The 23,143-nt window shown below is 43.8% G+C and overlaps 1 protein-coding gene across 1 annotated transcript in view; it reads left to right on the top strand.

The window, feature by feature from the left end:
- Positions 1-23,143, top strand: part of SGCD (sarcoglycan delta) — a 297,976-nt gene that overhangs the window by 108,381 nt on the left and 166,452 nt on the right. Inside the window, exon 2 of the mRNA XM_066560194.1 lies at positions 2,039-2,223. The gene's annotated coding sequence lies outside the window, so the exon portion shown is untranslated. The remainder of the gene's footprint in view (positions 1-2,038; positions 2,224-23,143) is intronic.

Below are 23,143 nucleotides of genomic sequence, written 5' to 3'. Positions count from 1 at the left end.
TCAGAATGGAGCATCTACACTCTGCTGCTCCCTGGAAACTTGGCCATTGATTTAATTTCATTAAGTTGCCCCATCTCAGTTATATAATGAGAGATGGGAATTGTGCACACTCGCTGCATTTTGTCATGAATAAAGTTGTTTTCACCTCCTGTAGCTTCTTCTTCACATTGCTAGATATTCATTGGCAAACTGCACTAAACAGGAACATTCAGAACCCCACCTTTCCCAGCCTGAGCCCAGGTCCCTGCACTCAGGTTGCAGTGATGATCTGGTCCTATTGCTGTTACTTCCTCCACTCAGCTGATGCTCTGGTTAATGCACAGAAATGTAGCACTGATTTTCTTTAGTGACTATTCTATGTTACAATTTACGAGTAGAAATGAAAAAGGAATTGTAGCTGTGGTCTCCAGAGATAAAATCCCTTAAAAGCAGTAGAATTAGGTCTTACTGCTACCTGCAGATCAAACTAGTGCAGCATCAGCCATTCCTGTGCCCATAAGTCACTCAGCAGCCATTTCAGTTGGCAGTCTGATTTTTCATGGTTGGCCTGGAAGAGGACAGGAACTGAAGGTTCACTTTTGTCCTTCATGTCAGAGTTCAAGAGAGGCAGGAGTTCTGCAAATGTGTACAATAATCACAGGGCTGAGGTCTGCCACCCTGACTCCTGTTGTGGGTGTCCTGCAAGGTGTTGTGAGTCCAGTAAAGTAATTAGTGCTAAATAAAGTAAATGTGTTGGATTGTTCTGATATGTGTGACTATGTCTGCTGTGTGGACTTCAACAAAAAAAGAAAAAAACCCATTATGTTCATTTGTGTGTGTATATATATATAAAAGGCAGTATGATAACTTCCAGTATGCACAATTTTATGTGCTGGTTGCTGAAATCTTCCTTCTTGCAAGCCCAAAACCTAGTGTGTAACCTGTTCATGGGTTCAGGGTTGCTTGTAAAGCTGTAATGGAATTTTGTGGTACTTTGAGCTGCCACGAGCTTTCTCCTCTGAGGGAACCTCTTGTATATGTCTGGTGTTTTTTTCCTTTGCTTTTTATAAAATTCCTAGGCAAAGTCAGAGTATCTTCATGGCTTCTGAGTTGATCTTAGAAGAGCATCTCTGGGTGTGGTTTAAGGATCTGAGCCATGGATATATCTGACATAGGGAGCTCAGATCCTGCTCTTTCCTCAGTCCTCCCCTGTTTTGTGCTGCTGTGCCCAGTTTTGCTTCACAGGCTGTATTATCTGGGTGGGGGAAGGATGATCCTTTGAGTGTTTCCCATCTTCCAGGGCTGAGGGATGAGCATTTGCACTTCCCAGTGCTGCTCTGAGGTTTCTGCTTGCTGGTAGTGCTGCCTCCATCACTGTCTCTCATCTGGTGTCTGCAGCGAGGCCCCACATCCCTGCTCAGTGCCAGGGTCTGACCTCTAGGAAGCTCTGAGCACCTCTAGCAGTGACAACGGGCTAGAAAATGTGGTGTTGCTGAGCCCCCTGCTCCCAGAAAACCCCAGGACATTTCCTAGTCCCTGACAATTGCGTTGGAGGCAGAACTTTGGGAAGTGTGTCGTGTTGGGCTGGCAGTCATGACTTCCCATCTGCTGTGAGCTCCTAAGCTTTGAATTTCTTGAGTGAGAGCCATTTTATTGTGCAGAGTATTAAGACTGAGGTGATGTCTCTGCTTTTCATATGAAAGTCCTGTTATTCTTCAGAAATGCCATAATGAATTAAAATATTCCCTATAGAGAAGTGCATTACTTACTTTTGTGTTACAATATTGGACTGGAATAAAAAGCAGCCAGGCTGTCATTCATTTCCTGGTCTAGGGACACTATAAAAGTACTGTAAAGCAAGAATAGCTTTGCACCACATTTCTTGAATTCAGTGATTGCCCTCTGAAGGTGCCACACATGATGGATTGTCACAGACTCTCTGTCCTGCCTTGACATTTCATTCCTATCCAATGTTGTCTTGTGTTCTGCTCTGAATCTGCCAAACAACTGACCCTAGAATTTAATGCCACACCTTCTTCTCTTTTCTTTTTCTGAGCAGCATCCTCTGCAGCTGAGGCTCTGAAATACTGGAGGACACTGCATCTTCCTCAGGGACACGGGCAAGGGAGAGCTGGAGCCTCTGGGGGCTCGGACAGGAATTGTGGTTGGTGGTTGCCTGAGGAACTTACCTTCACCCCAATGTTGCTCTGAAACGAGTCGTGTCCAGCAGTCAGGTTTGCTAAGGTATGTATTTCTTCCCCTGCTCTTGCATTTTTGCTCTTTTCTGAATATCTACATGTGGGGAAAGCAGAGCATTAGCAGCCTTTGGGTTTATTGCTGTATTCATGCCATGCTCATACTGTGTCTGTAAATAAGCTTTGCTCTCCCTGAATTTAGAAAGCGTTCACCAGGAGTGTTTTTATTGTCTTGGGCTTGAGGGGGTGTCTGCTCGTGTGAAGTTCTTTATTGAACGAAATGCTCGCTGATGGTTGTGTGTTGCTGCTGGTGATGGATACTTGGTGATAGGAATCTGTGTTTTGAAAATCCCACTTGTTGTGTTTCACTAATGACTGTAATTCTGAGGGTCAGAGATGGGGAAAATAAAAGGAGATGAAGTAGTCCATTTGTAATTCAGCCCTGTGCTTTTCTTTGTGCTTTGTATATTCTCACTGTGTGCAAAGGATGGAAATACCACTACCAATTTCCTGTATAATTGTATTCCCCCTTTGTTGTGTAGCACTTAAAATTTTTGTCTGAGTGTTCTCATACCCACATAAATGTTGTCCTGGCTGTGCTGGAACTGTAGCAAGGCAATATGCAACCATTTTCTACAGGAAACTGAAGGCCAAGATGTATTGTTAATGAAGATTGTGCTAGATGAGATTTTAGGGTAATACAGTCTCTATTGCTTCTTTTACCTAGGTCAAGTTATTTCTGTGAAGGCAAAGTTTACTGAGTCAAAAAAAAAAACCCCAAAAAAACAGGTTTAAAGCAATGGTTCCAAGATCTCAGTAGAGTGGTATCAGATGATATTATCCTTTTTCATTTAGCACATGGGTATTGACTTCCTTCATATGACTGAACCAGCACTATAATCTTGTTAAGAAAAGTACAGCAGCAATATAACACCTGTGCTTGGTGTCAGTGGAGGAGCAGGGAAAAGAAGTCAAGACTTTCTTAAAAGCCTCTAAAATAAATCACAATGCAGGTGAGTGTACATTAGTTCTCCTGCTTTTGATCTGGCTGCACTTGTCATGTTAGCTCTGGAAATTGTGGGCTCTAACTCATGCTCCAGCAGAGCTCTGCCAGTGTCTGGCAATTGCAGGGAAAAGTTGGTTGGAACAGCTTAAATTGGGTGCTTAACTTTTAAATGTTGAGGGTCAAGAAAGGTCTGTTCCAACCACAGCATGTGCTGTTAATTTGTACAGGAATTTCAAGCAAACAACACGGTTGCCAGGGCAAGGTTCCCATCATTACAGCACAGCACAGCTCTGCTTGTCTGCCTGCTCTGGCTTCTGGAAGAGGAGCTTGTTAGACATTGCTCCTGCCTTTATTATCCTCTTCACTTCTGTTTATTTCCAAGCTACTGCTCTTGTGATTATAACACTTAAAAGGGAAGGTTGTAGGAGAGGTATTTTGTAATCAAGAGAGCTTCTTGACTCTCGCAGAGAAAAATTTGGCACTGTTAGAATATAGAAACCACAGCAGTTTTGTTTATTCCTTGTTTGGGTTTGAGATTTCTGAGTTGAAAATATGTAAATCTTCCTTGCAATGAGGTGTGAGTTTTGCTGGGTACCCAGGGTGTCCAGGGGTGTGTGAGGATCTGCTCCAGAGATGTTGGTTGTTGGTGTGACTGTGGTGCTGCTCCTGCCTTGGATAGGGGGGAGGAAATGAGCTCCCCTGTCATTCCTGAGCCAATCCAAGTCTCACTCCAAGGTCTTTATAAATGATTTGTGTGAAATTATTATTAAGGTATTAAACTCTAGATTGGACTTGAATTACACGTTTGCATTTTACTTCATGACCATCAGATCTAAAACTTGGCTCTTATTTAAATTTCACACCTATGAAAACTTCATCTTTAGGAAGAACATTGCACTTTGAGAAGGTTGTGCTGAGCTATAAAGATTTGGCCAAACTGTTGTTGCTCACTTGAGTAGGTGAGGCCTTTCCTTATTGATTCCCTTCATCTTGGGGACCCGTGATTACCAGAGTACTTGACTGCCATCAACTTTATCTGTTCCCACAACACTCTTGTAAGACAGAAGTGCTACTTATCCCCATTTTGTGAATGGTGAATAAGGAACAGAGTCACTTCTAGGTCACTTTTAAGTGGCAAACATCTGTCCCTGATTTTCAGGCAGTCTTAGTGCACAAGCTGCAGGCACACAGCCCTGGTGGAGCACAAGATTCAGTTATGGATCTTTCTGAGGTCACTGCTCCCACCTAATCCAGTTTCTTCCATGTGTCCTGCTCTCCCAAGTAGAGAGGGTTTTAATTAAGTGATTACAGTTACACTTAATGACATCAGGACTCAAGGTTTCCCTCCCTATCTCTACTGAAAACTGAAACATCTGTTCAGATAATGTGAGCTGAATTCATCTTTGCAGCAGAGTGTTTGCTCACGTGAGACGAGCAGATTCCCTTTTAGCAACACTTATGAAATTGTGCTGATGGTAATCTTATTGCATGAGGAATTCGTTTCAATGGATCTGCGGATAATGTGCAGAGCAGTAGGTTTTTTTCTGAAATTGCTCATTTTTAGATCAGTAGAATCTGGTTAGTAAAATGCTCTGTTCGGCTGAAGAGGCACCTTTAATAAATATGTAAGAGAAATTTTTAAGTAGCCATTAAACATAGTTAATAAATTTTATCTTGCAAGTAGAATTGGAAAAAAAACCTGTTCATTTAATGTGTTTTATGGCTCTCATAGCAATTAATTGTCTTCATTACATGAACATAAATCCTCAATGTAATTCACCTTTTTCAGATTAATTGCTATGGAAATTTTCCCTTTGCTTTGTTTAGACTAGTAATATTATTTCTCTTTTCTAAAAGTTGAATCTCAACATCACTTTTTTTACCTTTTCCTGATGTTCTGTAGATCAGTTCCAGTTAAAAAAAAAATCTCTTTGTGCTCCAGGCCAGTGCAGGGGAGGTGTTGCAGCTGTGCTGCTCTGACCAGGTGAAGCAGAGACTTCAAGCCCTGCCTGACCTGCAGCAGAGCAGTGAGCAGGTCTCCCTCTCTCATTCATTGTATTATATGGTCTGATAAAAAACTTACTATTTCTTTCTTCAATTTTTTCTTGTTCCTTGCATGATTTCATTTATTAAATCAGGAAAAAAAACCTCTGATTTCATATGCCTGTGGGTTTGGCTCTCATAGTAAGACCCTAATGCAACTTTTCAGTGTCTTTGCTGAGGGGTACAGGTGGCTGTGCCTGAACATTTGTCAGTAAAATTGTCCTCCAACATTATTGTGGGAAAATTTTGGTTGGAGCATCACGGGATTGCTGCTTGAATTCCCAAAACTAAGTTAAAAGCTGTATTTTGATTAAAGCCTTCATCCCCTGGATTGAATTTTGCACACCAAACAGGACAAGAGGACAGCATGCAGGATTGTGTTTTACATATGTTTTTTTATCAGTGAGCAGGCTGAGCTTGTTTGCATGAGTAACATTTATGCAAATGTTTTCTAATGTTCCTCTGGACTGTTTTGCCAGGGTGAGGATATAAAACAGCTATTATATTTGCATGTTTTTGTTGCAAGATCAGCAGACTGGCTGTTAAGGTATCAATTCCCTTGATGACGCCACTTCTGCAGCCCCATTCACTCAGCTTCTCCTCACAGGGCTTTTATTGAATCCATCAACCTGACACATATCAAAGCACAATTTCTGATAACAAATATCTTGTTGTAAAATGAATTAAAGAGGTGATAGCAGCGGCAGAACCAAGTTGAATTTCTGAAAGAAAATAAGAAACTCCAATACTAACATAAGATTCTTAAGATACCAATCACAGAACAGAAATATAATAGTCCTTTACCTGTTCTCCTGAAGCACTGAGAAGTCAGTGGGTCTGTCTGAAGTCATTCAGATGGCCTTGCTCCTGGGCTGGCAGCTTGTGGCTCTGCCTTCTGCTCTCTGATGTTTGTAGTGGTGCTTCAGAGAGTGTGATGAAGTTGGGGTTTGTTTTCTTCTGGAGACCTTTCCCCTGCGAGGAGCAGCAACCTCCTTGTAATAACTCTGCACTCCAGTCGTGCAGAGACCTGGAGACTGAGGAGAGGGAAATGCTGGCTCTGAGTACAGCACACGTTCTTCCTCTCAGAAGTCAAAGCAGTTTGGAGCCCCTTGTCCTCTGCAGAGCTGCTGCTTGGCACCCATGGGCCGTGTCTTAGGCAGAGTCCAGCCAGGGTGCAAAAGGGCCTGTGTTTCTTTGGGCTGCAGGTGTTTTGAAATTAGCTGGCTCAAAACCTTGCTCTGAGAACAGATTTTCTCTGTCTCCTTACAGCCTTCTCCTGTCTGTTTTGCTCTCTTCGTCCTGCTTTTCTATTCCCTTGGGTTTTGCATCTCTCAGAGGACAAGCGGCTTCTGGCAGGGCTGCCTTTGCACTGGTGCTGCTCTCGCTCTGCCCAGGCTCATTTACCTCTGATTTTTGGCTAACATGCCCTGTAAAATACTAGTTAATAATAATCATGCTTTTTGCTCTGTGGCAGGCCTGCTTTCTGGATAAGTATCCACTGACATTTGCAGCCTAGCAGAGAGGAAGAGGAGGGCAGCCAACAGTTGATGTGGAAAATTAGTTCTAAACTGCCATCCTGCTGCCATGTAGTTAAGGCAGTTGTGCATTGCAAGCTTTACATCCAGCTGTGCATTTCCTTCCTCACATGGTGGGAATGCTGCCAGAACAAAGCTTAGTGGAGAATGTCTCTTATGGGACTGATCACTCAGGATGCTCTGGAGCCTGTACTGCTCTGCTTTCAGCTGTGACACCACCCAAGGAGTATTTTTTTTACCTTTTGTGGGAGGAATGTTTAGCTTAATTGTGCATCCAAGTTGATAAAGATTTGTGTGTGTGGTGGGGAAGTCACCCATGTCCCCTCTGCAGTCAGGGAGCAACATTTTTGTGTTCCAGTGTAGTGGTAACATTCAGGTTTAGAGGAGCTGCATATATTTTATATTTTCATCCTTCAGGATGACATATTTACTTCCTAATGATCCTCAAAAACTGTCCATGGAAGGGGGGAGTTTGACAGGCACCACACAGCCCTGGGAATATAATTACCCAAAGGAGCAGCTCTGTCCCTGGACAACCTCTGTCTTAATGATCAGAGGCATTTGCTGGAAGCCCCAGCACTGTGGGCAGTTCAGGAGCTCTTCTGGTCTCATAATTGAAGAGTGGCTCCCACTCACTACCTTGAGCTGAGCACTGCAGAGCCAGCACAGCCCAGTCTAAGAGCCAGAGATGCCCGTGCTTAGGGAGCCCTTTAGGATATGTGAAAGAGTCTGAAAGAGGGAGGGTTTTGGAAAGCCCTGACAGATTTTAAGTGGCTATTTGGGGCTAAGCTAAAGAAATGAGCACTTGGTGTAACTTTCCTCCACGAAGCCTTTGTTTAGTTCAGAGGGTATTGAAGGGTGTGATGGAAACAGCCTTGCATAGCCACAGCAGTAACAGGTGTGAGATGTTATGGACATACTTTTCTCTATAATCGTGTTTCTTCACACCAGAAAAACCCTTTTGGCTGCTTAGGTTTTCAGTTAAAGTACCAGAAGTCTCCACTTTGTACATTTTTATTACAAAATTTATTGTCACAGTTGCGGACTGATTTAATGGTTAACTGAGGGGTGATCTCTAAGAAACACTGAGGATTTTGTAAAGGGCCAAATTGCTGTCTGGTGGAAGTCACTGACTCAAATCATGATGGTGTGAGCCTCATCCTCTTCCTGAGCTCTGCCTCCTGATTGACATAAATTCTGCTTTCTTTCTAGTGCTGTCATGCTGATTTTTTGCAGCCAGGGGACTGTATTTGGAAGCACAAACCCGTTGCACAGGTTTAGATGTGCTGCAAATAATTGTGAATGTCTAATGAAGGGAAGCTAAAACATACTGAAAATGTTTGGAAATCAGAGGGAATGTGTGCAGCCAAGCGTTAGCTGTGAATGGAGAGTTCTCGTTGGCATCGTTTAATGGGAACTCCCCAGCTCCCAGTTTCTGTGGTGAATATGTAGATAACAGCAAAACCAAAAGGGCAGGGTTGCTGTAGGTGAATGGAAGGAGCCTTTCACCTCTGGGGTAAAAGAGACAATGAAGTGAGCAGCATTTCTGTTTATGGCTGACACCCCCTCAGTCTTTGCCTTCCAGTCACTGGGAAGGGGCCAGCAGAGACCCCACAGCACTGGCCTCCTCTAAACAAAGTTGTGTCTTATTCCTTCACAACACCAAACACCATCTGTTTTTTACTCCTGGCTGTCCAGGAAAAGACAGGGAGATTTTTTTTTTACCTTTTTTATTTTTTTCTCTCTCTATGTTAGTTGGGGCAAGGTAGTTCCATTTTTATCTCTCCAGACAAGCTCGGTGCCCTTGACATGAGTGGCCAGATGCCTTTTTGTCCTGCTCAGGAAATGGTCCCTGACCTTTGTGGAGATTCCTCTCTTCTTTTCTTCCCAGTGCTGCTCTGCTTTCCAGGCTCAATGTCAGTGAGAAGTAACACTTCAGTTTTATGTTAGATGTTGTATAAAGACTTGGGCTTGAGCAGCTATCAAATTGATGTGCACTCAAGCTGTGCTGTGGTGCCATCTCCCACGTGGATGGAGAAGCTGAAAATCAAAGCATTCTGAATGAAAAAGCACCATGAGGGGTAGGACTGTGCCATTTCCCTGGAAATCCTTGTGCCTCTGTCGGGTATTGGAGGTTGTCAGCTTCTCTCCTTCTGCCCGGTCATATTCTGGTGGGTCTGCACCAGCATGCTGGAAATATAAATATAATAAAGAGGAAGAGGAAATATAATAAAGATAATTCTAGAATTTTTCTACAAATCCTTTTGCATTTTATGTGTTAGATTGGGTGGGAGAGGTGGTGCTTGACTGGCACTGAGGGGTAACATCTCCCCAGGTGTCCTTGAGTTTATGACTGAAGTAGGGAGGTTGTGAGTCCTTTTCTGCACTGTTGTGCTGCCCACGGGGGTGACACCAAAACACAGAGGATCACTGCAAGTTTCCCCTTGGAATGCTCTTAAAAGGGGGCAAAAACAACAACAACAACAAGTCTTTCTGCTTAGGAAGGTTTGTTGGCACCTGTCCTTGGCTCAGGAGCACGGGGGGTGGGCAGCCCTGCACTCTGCTTGCTTTCTCTCTGGGAGGAATTTCTAGTTGTTAATGATTAATTCAAACGTTTCTTGTCATGAGTACAGTCTGCAGAGAGTGATAAATCTCTGGTGGGTTAGAGGTGGAGGTTGCTCAGTGCTGACAATTAGTTTGAGCCACAGGCTTTGCTTTCATTGGCATTTTCACAGAATTAACCTGGACCTTGTCAATTAAAATCCAGACACATTTTGATGAGGGACATCTTCTTCTAATGATAATTGTAATAATATCACTTTTCTTCATTTAAAACCTGTCAGGCAGGCCATGTTTCCTGGAAAATAACTGCCCAATTTTCACATTGCCTAAATAACTAGGAAGTATCTTTCAGTTTTTTTGAGCTGACACTTCATCACCAATAACCAAAAGCATATGAGGCCAGAGCTGTTAATCTTGGAACACTTACCAACTTCAGTCAAGGTAATTTGACTTTATCTGCTAAAATAAGCAGGTTTATTAGCCTTCACTTTGGAGGCTAATAAACATTTGATAATTGCCTCAAGTCGTTGATTGGGATTTATCCTATTTAGGTCTTCTATTTGACAGTGTAGCTCCAGAGCATGTCCTAGGCAGTGATCCATTTCTGCAGCTCATGTGTTCATTAGGTGGAGGAGGAAAGGTTGATTAAGGAACTTGTCTGAGCTGCACAAGAAGTCTGCAGTAGAAGTAACCCTGGAAATCCTCTGTCCTTGTACATTAACTGCAGTGGTTTTATTTGTGTCTGTAAATACATTTAGAATCTCTCTCATGCCACAAAAATGGCTATTTAATAGTTGCAATAGGATGGTATATCAGGTTTCAATTAGAAACCCATTGTGGTTTTATTTTAGCATAGCAGGAAAAATAAAAAGTGAAAATCATGTTTAGTTTTGCATAGAGAAATACTTTTCATTTCACTGAATGGGGGTTCATGAGTGAAATCCTTCACAAATAGCCAGAGTAGGGAAGCTAAAAACTCTATCAAGTAGAACTCTCTAGACCTTGCAGTGTGTGTGATCTAAGCTTGTCCATGTGGGTGGAAAATGCTGTACTTCTTTATTAAAACTTGCTTCTCCTCTGGTCCTTCTCTGAGAGGTGTAGAAGAAGGAGCTCTGATTAATTATGAGCACCTCTAGGTGATGCCATAATATAAGTAACAATAACCCACCTTATTTCTGTAGCAGCTGGAAAAATGTCATCAGTTGCTTGTAACAAAACTCTTTTGTTTTGTTGTTTGTTCAGAACTCTGGGCGTAGCATGGACTCCAAGTAGGAGATCCAGACACAAAATACTGCACTGAGGAAAGACTGAGGAATGGTAACTGAGAACCAAATGGGCTTGGACTGCTGTATCTATATTCTAGAAGTTTATTGTTGTGCTTTCAGTCAATGCAAAGAGGAATCCACCTCCTCTGTGGCAGAGCTTTTCTTTTCCGTTTGCAGTGTGAACTGGCAAGTCTGTAATCTGCATTCTGGGGAATATGGAAATCACATTTACAACAGCATAGCTTGAAGGCTGTAAATATTATCAGATATTTTTCCAGTGAGCCTTCATCAACTGAGCTGTGTATTTCACTGCTCTCATTTTTCTAAGAGTGCGTTAGGGGTGATCAATAAAACCTGACCTACCTTTGCAAGTTAAATAGGCCTGATTTTAAATGGCCAGACTTAAAGAGATTAAGATTTACTAACAGTGATTTAAAGTGTAAGCAAGGTCCATTTACATGCCATTTCTTTTCCACTTTTGAGGTTTGAATTGCAGAGGAAAACGGGTCATGTTGGACATTAAAGCATGGAAGTGAAAGCTGATGCCTTGTTGAACATATCTTTATGTAGGGGCTGCCTTCCTACCCTGCATTTCACTGTGTCTTACTGAAAACATAAAGTAATTCCTAGCTGTGAGCACACCTAACTGTGCAGAGTGAAGACTCTGTGAATTCGGACTATAAACTGTATTTCTTGTTTGGTGCTTTTGATTTCTGGGAGATGCCCAAGGGGGAAAAAAAGAATGTGCAAGAAACAAACAAACAGACACAACATAATAAAAATATATATCTGCTGTTTAACCCTTGGAGTACATTGTGGAAGTGGAGGCTGGAAGAGCAGCACTTCCCTGCCATGCAGGTCTGGCTGGGCATGAGGAAGGGATGGATTGGTGCTGTAGAGCTTTTATTTTCCCACCTCATGACTTTTAAGCATTTAATTTAAGAACCTGAAAGCCATGTGGAATGGTCTTGTGTCATGAAAGACAGGTTTGGTTATACAAATGAAAAATTTCATTGCCTTAAAATGAGTCTGAAAGGTGTTGTAATAAGCAGGTCACTGAGTCAAACATGCTGAAATAAAACCTCCTGCATGAATGCTGTATCCTGCAGGCATTATCTCTGTTACAAAGAGATAATGTATTTATCTTTATGTATTTAAAATGTTCTCAAATGCTTGGGAACATTTTAAATATTTTTGTGGCACTTGTTTGTCACAACCACCCAGCTGTTGGTCCATTGGGATAGTTCTGATTACTGTGGGATGTAGTGTGGTGCCTCTGGAGATTCCAGCTGAGATTGGGTGCAGTACCTGCATTTCCTGATGCTGTGTCTCAGTTTCACATGATCACAGTGTGCCAGCTGCTCTTCCTCTCCCCTGCACAGTTCATACTGAGAGCAAGAGAAGTGTGGACTCAGGGAGAGCCATCAGAAGGTGCTCAGATGTCTCCATTGTTTCACATGGTGTGAATTGTTTCACATGAGTTTGCCTTTAGGCTTGTGTGCATGCTTGCTCATACTCTGTTGGACTAGTTATTAGTAAAAATTACCATTAATTTTGTCCCTAAATGGTTTTATCTCTCTCTATGGCCCTAGTTTGAGCCCTGCTATGCTCAGTGCTGGGGAGTGAGGTTGTACATGACAGTCCTTGGTCCAGGGAGCTTTTTTGTGAAAAATCTGAGTGCAGTGGGAGGAGGAGGCCCGGATTGCCAGGCAGAGTGGAGGCGACAGATGGAGCACAGCGGTGCAGATGAAGGATGTGCTGAGCCTGGTGTGTTGTGGGGCATCGATGATCAAAACTCCTCTTTGTTGTGGTGCCTCTACAAGGCTCACAGCAATCAGGGATTTGGTTTGCTGAGACTAACTCCTGCCTTGTTAACTACTACCTCTTGATTATTTCTGTCTATATCCATCTGCTGCCTCTTTGCTGTTAGATCTGCAAATTCTTTAGAGTTCAGACAGCTTTTTCTTTCAGTGTTTGTGCACTACTGAATTCCGTGGGGTTCTGGCCCAGGGTTAATGCTGGGAGCTGTTATCAGTGCTATTTGCACATGAAAAATAAGGCATTAGGAAAACAATTATTTTTACGTCCTGATTATCTTTATTTGCATTCCAACATCCTCTGAATCTTTGAAACTGAAAACATTATTTAAATGAAAGATACATGATTATAATTATTGTCATAATGTTCTGTAACCACAAATAGGTCAGCGCAGGAAATGAAATTTTTTTGGTGTGTGATTGTTTATATATATATATATACACACACATCTGTATTTGTCTGGCAGGTAGATTTTATCTTACAGCCTCTGGCTGTTGCTTTCCTAGGTGCTTATTCATATTTAATTGAGCTCCCCCGTGTATTTGCATACATAAATACACACTTGTTTTTAGCACCTGTCTGCATCTTTTAATTCTAGATGGACCCCGAGGCTCTGGGATTCGTGCAGCCCCAGGTAGCTGGGTGTTGCATATTGCTCCTTTTTCCCAAGCCCTGAGCCCATGTCACACTGACCTGCCAGCTGAAGGTTCCCCTGCTGGCACCATGCCACAGCCAAGTGCTTTCAGCGAGTTCTCAGCCATAATCCTGAGCTGATTTCTGGGATGCAATTCACTGCCACGGTTATCATATCAAAAGGGGAGTGATTTACATTTCCTGCACGTCTCCCTGTTGCCAGCCCCGGAGGATGCTGCAGAGAGAAAGTTAAGGCAATTTGATGAAATAACGAAAATGAGCCTATTTAAAGCGTTGCATCTTACGCTGTGGAGGAATTTGATACAAAGTTGGCATTAAGTACAAATTTAGGCTGTGCACTGAGATTATTTTGGGGACTTTTTTTGGCTCCCAGGGAAAAAAATAGGAAGATTGTTCCTGAAGACTGAATGCGTGGAGAGCTGTGTACTTGGCTTTGTGTGCTGCAAAATAAATCTTTATCTTGATTTCTTATTGTGTTTCCCCTTAAAGTCTCTCTCTTCTCCTGATATTCATCCAGAGCAGTGTCTGCAAAACCTGTTATCTTTGGGTTTTATCTGACCCCCTCAGCCCTCTGCAGTTTGCTCACTGAAAAGGCATTGAGCAATCATGCCAGCATCATTTGTACAAAGTGAAACACTTTATGCTGAGGTATTTTAGGCACGTTCCTACTGGAAATGCCATAGGAATGGCAGGGCTGCAGCGTTTGCTGCTGCTGCGCATTCAGCTGCCCCCTGTTTGTATGCAGAAGCACACACAGTGGTGGCTTCACATTCATTTCCTGTGTATCAATTACTTATTAGTAATCCACAAGCCCCATTAAGGAGCTGGAGGTGGGATGTAATGCTGAGAGTGTGGCCATGCCTCTCCTGTTGGAGTCTGGAGAGGGAAGGGATGTATCTGGTTCAGGTGATAACTGGTGCTGTTATCTCTGAGACAGATTCCTGTGGTCTTGTCTAACTTTGGCCTAATTTCCTATTTTTTATGAGCATCTTTCTTGGCTGTATTGACTGTACTGTGATGAGGGGTTGTGTAAAAGGAGTACTTAAGGAGAACAGGGCAAAGCACTCTTGGATTTACTTCACCTTATCTTTGTCATTTGAGGTTTTGATATTGTATACTTGCAGCTGCAAATGCAAAAATATGTGCCATAAGTTTCATAAGCTTTCCAGAAATGGCAACAACTCCTCTGCAGGATTTGTAGTCCCAGCTAAGGGGTTTTTTTAGGAATTGGTGAGTAGAGGTCAAAAAATTCAGCTTCAGACTATTCAGGACAGGGTATGCTCTGCCTCTCATTTCACTTCCCTTTTCTTCCTTGCATTTCAGTAAAGAAATATCTTTGTCCATACCTGTGTTTTACCTGCCTTTAAAAGCTTTGAAGCTCTGCATAGTTCTCACTTAACTTCAGCAAATCCTTTAAAAGGAGATCACAGAGATTGACCACACCAGGAAAATATCACCATGTCACCTTGATTAGTTTTGGGTGCCTGACCTCCTCTTCCTCCTAACTTTGACTACTGCTTCTTGTCATCTTTGATTTCATCTTTCTCTCTTCTGTTTTTCCCCCCTTTCCCTTTACTGTCTGTGAAGATTTGCACTGCCTGATACTATCACCTCTCCACACTGCTTGAATCTCAATGCAGGTGCCCTGGGACGAGATTACTCTCACCCTTCAAACTGATACGTCTCTTTTAATGTATGATGTCCAAAGAGAAGACCATTCCTGGATCCTGGGAATTAAAACCAACATGTTTACATGTTGCTTTATCCAGACAAAGTGTAAACCTAGTGGAAGTCAGATGACAGTGTGGGTGCTTGGCTGGCATGCAGCAGGTCAGGGCACTTTCCTGTGCAGGTAATCACTGATGAAAAGGGAAGCTCTGCACTTTTCTTCTGTCCCTCTCCTTCTTTTTTTCTCTCTATTCTACTTTTTTTTAAAGAACTGATTTCCTTAGGGAGTTGTTAATGCTCAGGGCTTTTTACCCTGACATTTCGGACAATGATGTGACAACACAAGTGCATCTATTACTCTTCCTCTGGAAGCTGACTGAGGTAAGGACTTGATGGATAATGGCCACATTTTCCAGCAGCACCTGATGTACATGTGAGAAGAATGACTGAGTGACCTGCATATAAAGCCAGACTGTGTCAGGCACAAAGTCTGAGCTCAGAACTGGGAGGGAAGACTGAGAACATGAACTTTTCATCATGAGGTCCTTATTTTGCTCCCCTTCTCTCCTGCAGGAAATCTGGTGCTGTGTTGAGGCAGTGCAGGTTGTGATGTGAGAACGTGTAATCTCCTTCATGGGAAGGAGCAGGCTTGTGTGGCATGGGCAGCTTTAAGAGAAGGAGGCTGCACACCTGGAAATGGAGCCTCACTTCACCTTTGGTTGCTAAAGAAAGCTGATTCTCCTCTGCCTTGAGTGGTCAATTTACAAATTGAATGTAAAACAGCACTGGCTGGATCTTGCATTCTGTGCTGCTGTGGGGGCCCTTCAGGGAGAAAGGAAGAGAGCTGGAAGCCCTTGGGGCTGGTTGGGGCTCTGGATCTGGAAATCACAGGCCAGTGGAGCAGGTGAGGTGTGCTGGTAGGATTCTGTGCCCTTGGTGCTTTGCTGTGTGCTCTAAACCTTTTGCTGAGGCTGGTACTGCTCTTCTTTGTATTCCACCATGCTGACTTGCTGAAGCTGATTTTGAGCTTGTCCAGCTGGGAGGGGATGGGAGTAAGGGGGGGTTACAGTGGCAGGGCTGGGTGCTCCCCTCTCCCTGTTCCCCAGCACATTGTGTTCACTCGGGCACAATCCCACTGACCCCTGACTCTTGCTCCTCCAGTTTCTCCCCTGCAAGACCACAGTGAGAAGTGATCAAGGGTTCAAGTAGTTCTCATGGAACTGGAGAAGGACAAGTGTAAGAAGCAGTGCAGGACCGTGTGCATTTGGCAGCAGGAGCACAATGTGCAGGGGGTGGGTGGATGGCGGTTCTGCCCTCAGCTGTACCGTGCTCATGGTCTGTCAGAATGCCCAAACCTTTCCTCTCCTGATCTGCTCTGGGGTATCATGAAAGTGCATTTCATGATGTACTTTCTCCTTTTAATGACTTCAATAATTATTAGGTGAGCTTTTAGGCTCAGGGAGTAGCTCACAGGTGAGGTGTGCTGTACTAAAGTCCATTGCATTCTTGATGTTGTAGCAGCCCAAGCTACAGTTGTGCCTCAGGAGAAGAATGTGCTCCAAGCAGACCTTGAGTATTCAAGTTTCATGGAGGACTCACTCAAAAATATTTGTGAACCACCAGAACGTTGCAGTGTGCCAACAGAAAAAAATAACGTAGTGGAAAAACTAATCTGAGGTTGAGTATGTGTTTCTGGAACATATTTTCTGGGAATAAATTCCTGGCTTCCCTGTGCTTCAGATTTTCCATCTTGCCAGGGGCACTCCCTCACCCTTACCTGGGATTTGGGGGAAACTGTGTAATTTTCCAGATGTGAGGTAGTCAGGGGCCACTCTGGAGACACCAAAGAACAGCAGGCAGAGAAATCAGAGTGCCTTCTGTAGCAGTGCCTGCTGTCATGCTTGTTCTTCAGTTTGTATAAGGCAGAAGTGTCTGCAAAACTTCCTTTTCTCTCCCTAATGTAGCTCATAATTGCAGTGCCAGTTGCTTCACAGGGAATAGGGAGCTGTTGTTTCAAACAACAGAAAAAAACCCATAAAATATTCCCCAAAGAAACGATGATATCCCATGTTCCTTATCAGCAAAGATTGTGCCAAGAAAGATGTGGCTGTAACAAGGAGGCTGAGAAACGTCCCCAGTGTCACAGCAGTAAAACAGAATTGCCCTGGCACACTCTGGGCACACCCTGGCACACCCTTGCACGCTCAGGCACACTGGGGCACACCCTGGCACCCCTGGGCACACTCTTGCACACTCAGACACACCCAGGCACACTGTGGCACACCCTGGCACACTCTTGCATGCTCAGGCATGCTCATGCACGCCTGGGCACACTCTTGCATGCCTGGCCACACTTGGGCACACTCTGGCACACCCGGGGACACTCTTGCACACTCAGACACACTTGGGCACACCTGGGCACATTCTTGCACACCCAGGCACACTCTTGCATGCTCAGGCATGCTCATGCACGCCTGGGCACACTCTGGCACGCCTGGGCACATTCTTGCACACTAAGACACGCTCTTGCACACCCGGGCACACCCTTGCACACCCGGGCACACTCTTGCACACTCAGACACACTCTTGCACACCCGGGCACACCTGGGCACACTCTTGCACACTCTTGCACGCTCAGACACACTCGGGCACACTTGCACACCCGGGCACACTTTTGCACACCCGGGCACTCACTTGCACACCTGGGCACACCCTGGTGTGCCCAGGCACACCGGGCACACCCCTTTGAAAAAAATGAACTCACATCACATGCACAAACTTCAAAATGTTTTTTGTGTTTTTTTTCTTTGATTTTTTTTTTTTTTTAAGAGACAGGCAGAATTATTTTCAAGCAGGCTCTGGTGTTTTTAGCAAACTTGCTGGAACATTGCACTGACGTGGGGACCTGTTGCTTCTACATCCCAGGTTAAATGATTGTTCAGGTTTCCTGTCACACTTGGGCATTACCACAGCAGGACTCCTGCCAGGATTCTGTACCTGCTGCCTACATCTGTAAGAGTATTATTTATTAGCTGTGGCTGGAACAGGGGCTCTGTGTTCCCAGGGTGTAATCCTCTCTCCCACTGCAGGAAAGGTGCCCTCAGAGCCCTTGCTGCCTCCTTGTTGTGGTCCCTGGGAAATGGGAGCAGTGATGTTCTTTCATATCGCTCCATCCTGGAACAATGAGTTGCTGCTGTTCTAAATGGGCCCATTTTCCAAGAAAATGAACAGTAAAAATAGATAATTTTCTGAGCTTTCAGCAAGTTCAAACCTGCTTCCCCAATAACTGAATATAAATTTCCCTCTAATTGTGGGTGCTTTGAACCTATCTTGGTCCTTAGAATAGCCCCTGATTGGTAAGGAGGATTTTCAAAGCATTAATCACCCAGTTCCCTGTGGCTTTTGGCAGGAGTTTAGTGGCTGATTTCCCTTTGTGGCTTTTCTGTTAATCTCTCCTTGACCTCCTCTCTCAAGCAGACTCAAGGGTTCAGCATCCAGCCTCTCCCAGTCCCAGGGTGGTGGATGTCCATGGACAGGCCCAGCCATGGCCTGAGCAAGGCTGAGCAGGACTGTTACACTTGAGCTCTTTTTTACTCTGTGAGGAGGGAAAATGGCTTAATTTTAGGATCAATTGTTATTCTGGGCTCCTGTGAGAGTTAAAATGAGATTTTTACACTGGCCAAAGTGATTGTGGAGTTGAACACTTCAGAACTTGGGAAAAGCTTCAAAAGGCCGAGTATTTGGTCAAATAGAGGGGGTGTTGCTGGCAGGGGTGAGCTCAGGGCGGGTTTTTTTTGCAGGATTTTGGTCTCACACTCTGGTCCAGGGCTGGTGGAGATGAAGGGATGGGCAGAGAGCTCAGTGTCTCACCTGGATCTGCACCCACCCAGCTTTTGGAGCCTGCTGGGCACAGCCTGAGCATTGCTCTCTTAACCTGGTGCAGTGGGAGATTGCAGATGGCAGAGATTTGGAGAAATTGGTTTAGTTTGAAAACAAATCTCCTTCTCTCCTCCAGATAATTTCTGTTTATTTTTGAAGGGGGAAAAGCAATCAGGCAGCTAAAAACAGCATAGCCATGACAAGTTGGTGATGCCTGGCCTATTCCAGAAGGCTTCCTTGTGTGTAGTACAAAGTGTTTCTGTTTGTGCAAATGAATTACTAAAAAAGAAAAAAGCTCATAGCCTTTTGGAAGCCATGCTGAGACTGAAACTGCCAAAGAGGGAAGGAGGAAATATCCCCAAATGGCTGAAATGGTGCTGATGCCTCAGGTCTTAGCTTTTTATATTTTTCAGATTCTGTGCTGGTTTAGTGTGTGGGTCTGAGCTTCATGTTAGGGCATGGTGAGCTCTATGCACAGAGTAGGGAGACAAAACAATTCCTGCTGGGGACCAAGGACAAATGATCCAAATCTCAGCCCCAAAAGCATGGATGAAACATGGACTGAAGAGAGAAAAAGAAGAAGGATGGGACTTAATGGACTAAAGCTGTAATTGGACAATTAAATCCAATATTCTAATGGACCAGAACTCAGAAAAGTGTGAGACCTTGTGATCAGTTTTCCATTTTGTGACCATTTTCGGTTCACCTGGGGTGTAGCCCTGGCTGGGCTCTTGTGCTTTCCAAGGTGGATCCATTGAGCCCTCCTAATAAATCCCTACTTTATTCTTTAGCTCCATCTAATCTCTGTTCTAGGTCAGCCTTCTCAAGGCATCAGTGCATGGTATCACCTGGGGAGGAGCAGTGGCTTGCAGGGGATCATGAGAAATTGCTTGGGCATCAGAGTTGGGCTTCAGCCAAGCAGCCCACCCTCACTGAGGCTGCAAGGAGATTTTTTCCTATTTTTTCTGAAGCTGGAGAGGGAACTGACACTGCTGGAAGGAGCAGCCCCCTGCATGGGCCATGCAGGGCAGAGGGAGTGTGAAATGCAGCAGGGCACCAGCTGGCAGTGCTGATAGCCCTGTAAAGGGAAATGTTTGCAAGTGAGAAGAGATGAACGCGTGGATGTGCTTGTAGGATCCTTGTTACCGTGTTATCGAGGATCTCCAGGGACAAAATAGCCACTCATGTGTGGAGGTAAACAGACACACACTATGTATAAATAATGTGTGCAAGAGCAGCTTCTGAATGCAATTCCCATCATTATTTAAAACCTGCTACTTAGGCAAATTATTATAATTCCAGTGACACTAACTAATCCATCAGTAATTAGGATGGGAAATGGGAATAAATTCCATGGAAATGATTTTGATATTTCACCCTTTCACCCATCCAGTTGTACAGTAGTCTTCTTGAAAAATAAGCTGTCATTTGCCCAGAGTTTTTTTGGAGGGCTATAATTTAGCTGATTTAAAAAAAAAAGAAAAAGCAAAACAGGAAAATTCCCCTGGAGATCTCTATGTTGGGTTGAGAACACTTAAGTTTAGAATAATACAATTAGTGGTGCTTTTGCAGTATCTTCTCTTAGCATAGCTGATTATGTAAATACTGATAATAATTCCATCTTCTCTTGGCACCAGTGGCATCCTGTGGGCTCTGTCCTTCCCAGCTCAGTGAAGCCTCATGGCTGCTGTTTTACCAGAGATGCTTTTGCTGCTCCCTTTGGAGAGCTCCTCCACAGCATTACAACCTTTCAAAACTTCTTCCATGAGTAACAGGAACTGCAGATGCATTTATCAGAGCTGGGGGTGTTTATCCTGGAGAAAAGGAGACTGAGGGAGGACCTTATTGCTGCCTACAGCTGCCTGGAAGGAGGCTGGGGGGACTGGGGGGGATCAGTCTGTACGAGGCATCAAGTGATGGGATGAGAGGAAATGGCCTCACTTTGCACCAAGGGAGATTCAGGTCAGGATTTAGGTAAAATTCCTTTACCATAAGAGTTGTCAAGCGCTGGAATCGCCTGCCCAGGGATGTGGTTGAGTCACCATCCTTGGAGGTCTCTAAAAGCTATGTAGATGTGGCACCTGGGGACATGGTTTAGTGATGGATTTGGCATCCAGCACCGAGGTTGTTCAACATAGCTCAGTATACCTGCCTTGAGGTAAACACAATTTGCCAAAATAACAGTGGGGTGTTGGGAGAAACAGCTTGTGAAACCCCTTGAGTGATGTTCCAAGTGCTGGGAGCTTTAAAATTCACCCTTTTTGATCTGCCAGCCCTGTGGCCAAGAATCCTAATTTATTACATGCTCCTAAATATGCCAGAGGAGTCAGCTCCCCTGAACAGGAAAATGTGCTTTGTAATACCAGTTCCAGTATCTTGCACAGAACCTGGTAATCAAGTGAGTTTGTTCCTTGGCTTTGCTCTCTCTGGGGAGTAGATTAAGATCATCAGATGTCTTTCACTGGCAGCCCCAAACAAGTTTAAATACCTGTGTTGGAGGAGTGAGGCAAATGCAATTCCTGCCTTACACTGCCTGCCCCCATTGGAAGAGGTCACTATCAATGAAAAACTCTCTCACTAACCTTTAAAAGTGGGTTTCTCTGTACTTCTGGTTCTGCTGAAGGGTAAAGCTGTGTACAGTAATTGAATTGGTGGGGCATGCAGACTGGAATTTTGTGGGATGAAATTACAGGGCTGTAATAGGTTGTCTCTGTTTTCCCCATTCTTCCCTCTATTGTATCTTTTTTTTTCTCTGCTTTACCTTCTCTTATTTTTTGGTGTTGGAATTGGTATCTGAAAAGTTTTAAGTGGTTTAGTGAGGAAAGCTGAACTTGTGATTCAGGAAAATTTGGATTTTCAATTTGTTTTGAACTCTTTACATCTTGGAGCCCTGGTCATCTCTGCTGGCTAAATTATGTTGAAGCAAACATCTTGTTTAAAAAGCCAACCCAAAATCCTCAGTAGAGTAGGACACCTCTTACAGGCACTGCCAGAGAGCCCCTGAAATGGAGGGGAGGAATGCTGAGATCCCTCTGTCACAGCAGGAGAGGGAGTTTTGGTTGCATTCAAATCCTTGGGACCTCCATGCTGGGTCTGCAGACAGGAAAAGTTCCCATTTGAAATTGGTGAGTAAAGATGTGCACAGCTGCTTCTTCCTCTTCAGATTTTAAAACCATACAGGATTTTTTTTCCTTTGCCTGCTGTAACATAGAGGTTGTTCATCTTCTTTTTTTGGGATGTGTTCCTTTCCTGATAAGATGCCTGATTCCAGTGCCTCTCTCAGCAGGCAAAATTGCTTGAAGGTTTTAGCTTTAATTCAGGAAAGTTTCTTGGAGCATCCAAGTAGTTGGGCCAGTAGCAGACACTGTCTCAGTCAGTTCTCTTTCTCCCCAAACTATTGTAATGCCTCCTACATTTTTTCAGCTGTAACATACTTCAAATGAGCTATGATTCTTGCTAAAATATCTGGGAATGTTGAACAAATCTATGATATATTGCATCATTGAACAAAACTGTGCTTTCCTTTTCATTTTGCTTTTTCCCCCCCCTTTTTGTTCCAGCTGTTTGCTCATCTCTTTCCAAAGTCAAAAGCCAAAAACTCACCTCAGCAATGCCCCACCAGACCTGCACTGACCTAATTTCCAGGAAGCCCAGAACTAAATCCCCATTTATTCAGCAAGTGCTAAACCAACAGAATCTGCTTTCCAAATACCAGATCAATTGTGGATGTTGGAACAAGAGATTGAGTTTCATCAGGGTTTGTCTGGGTGAAATGAGAACCAGGTCTCAGACAAAGTGATGCCTCAAACAGAGGTGAGAAATGGCCCCAGGGGACAATTCTTCAGAGCATGTGGCTTAGGAATGCAAACAAGGCAACAGGTTTCTGATTCTCTTTATTTTTAGGACAAAAGTATGCTATGCTTTGTGTTTGGAGGAGACGTGGTTACACATACAAAAAAAAAAAAAAAAAAAAAAAGAAAAAAAATTAAAATAAATAACGCTGTGATCAAATTTCCTGACTACAGCAAACAATGTGTAAAAGCCCTGAACACTGAAGAGTTATGTGAAGGAGGCAGAAGATAATCAGAGTTTGTTCTTTGTCAGTACTTGCTGAACTGCATCTCTCCTGACACTTTGGCTTCTCAAAGCCTTCTCCTGCTCCTCTCTTCCACCTCCAGGCTCTGAGGGCTGTCCTGCCTCAGTCCCTTTGGCCATTGCACCACATTGACCCAGCCTTTCCAGAGCTGTCCTTGGCTGCCACTGGCAATAAATCCCAGTGCACAGACCACAAAGGTTCACTCAGGGCCTACTTTCAATTCCTTTTTAAAAAGCAAATTCAGCTGTGACATCATTTTTTTCTCCCCTGTATTTGCTGGGAGTCTGCACTAGGGTTTGGAAGTAGGGCTGAAAGTTTTAGATCCAGACAAGCAACTCTCCTTTCATTAGCTAATGCCTTTTATTTAGCAATAAATAGATAAATAAATTACAAATCCCTTCTTTTTGGTCTTTCTGCCTCATATGCCTGTGCCACAGCCTTTT

The sequence above is a fragment of the Molothrus aeneus genome, chromosome 15, assembly GCF_037042795.1.
Source record: "Molothrus aeneus isolate 106 chromosome 15, BPBGC_Maene_1.0, whole genome shotgun sequence".
NCBI lineage: Eukaryota > Metazoa > Chordata > Aves > Passeriformes > Icteridae > Molothrus > Molothrus aeneus.
The sequence above is the reverse complement of the archived record's forward strand: the minus strand, read 5'-3'. Positions and strand labels throughout refer to the sequence as shown.